We start from the raw sequence: 1,373 nt of genomic DNA on the forward strand, positions 1-1,373 counted from the left end.
CTCTCTCTCTCTACACCCTATGCCTTTCTTTCAGCAAACCAATTGATCTTTTGTTCATCCTGCATCTTTGTTTTACCAAACAACTGCCTTTGTTCATACAACCATCTCTCTCTCTCTCTCTCTCTCTCTCTCTCTCTCTCTCTCTCTCTCTCTCTCTCCTTGTTCTCATCCATTTATTAAACCATCTTGGCTGGTTCAGATCTCTCTCTCTCTCTCTCTCTCTCTCTCTCTCTCAAACAGGAGAAGCATGCAAATGAGGTTACATCTTGTTTGAGGGTGAGATGGGGCCAAACAAACCCACTAGCACGGTGGCCTCATCTAGTAGCCAGGCCTCGTCACCAGCACCCCCGGAGGCCCCACCACCATCAACCCTGGAGGCCCCACCAAGACCGCCAATCTCCCTCTTCCAACCTTCACAAAAGAAGCGTCCCAAATCGGTCAAGATGTACCGTATCTTCCGATCCGTCTTCCGAGCCTTTCCCATCATAAACACGGGTTGCCGGGTCCCGACTCTCATCCCAGGCGGTCCATCGTCTCATGGTGATCCCCACCTCTTGGGCGGTACGCGGGTGACTGGTACGCTTTTTGGGTACCAGAAAGGCCGAGTCAGCCTAGCAATTCAAGAGGCACCAAGGTGCCTACCAGATGTAGTCATCGAGCTAGCACTGCAGACCAATGTGCTCCTCAAGGAGATGTCGTCTGGGCTCGTGCGGATCGCACTCGAGTGCGATAAGAGGCCCGACCGAGCCAAGCTCCTTGACGAGCCACTATGGACCATGTATATCAACGGCAAGAAATCCGGGTTTGGTGGAAGGCGCGACCCGAACGAGGAGGACCTCAATGTCATGCAATTGCTCCAGGCTGTGTCCATGGGTGCGGGTGTGCTCCCAAGTGCAACAAGTGGTAGTGCTGCTGCCGGACAGGGTGAGTCAGAGGCCCAGGATGGTGAGCTAGCCTACATGCGAGCCTACTTTGAGCGAGTTGTGGGCTCGAGAGACTCGGAAGCATTCTACATGCTTAACCCGGACGGTAGCAATGGTCCCGAGCTTAGCATCTTTATGGTCAGAATATGAATTCGATATATCAATTGAGCAAATGTATAGAGGTGGGTATTTAATGTACAACACCTTATTAGCAACATGCCTCTTGGTTATTTTTTCTTCCATTTTTTTTTTGTGGTAGGCTAAGATGATGACATGATCAGTTAAAAAGCAATCCCTTTTTTTCATTTGAGTATATATATATAGATGGGGAGAGAGAGAGAGAGCCGAAAAGCGATCAGCGTTACTTAAAAGTGAGACTCAACAAAGCGTTGAGACCCACAAGCACAAACACAACTGCATAACATGAGAACACCAATAACACAAAACAGA

At 49.5% G+C, this 1,373-nt stretch overlaps 1 pseudogene; it reads left to right on the forward strand.

The window, feature by feature from the left end:
• The first annotated feature begins 281 nt into the window (after positions 1–281).
• LOC149847076 (protein MIZU-KUSSEI 1 pseudogene) lies at positions 282–1,073 on the forward strand (annotated as a pseudogene).
• The last annotated feature ends 300 nt before the right edge of the window (positions 1,074–1,373 follow it).

Source organism: Nuphar pumila, chromosome 2 (assembly GCF_984573655.1).
Source record: "Nuphar pumila chromosome 2, dmNupPumi1.hap1.1, whole genome shotgun sequence".
NCBI classification, from domain to species: Eukaryota; Viridiplantae; Streptophyta; class Magnoliopsida; order Nymphaeales; family Nymphaeaceae; genus Nuphar; species Nuphar pumila.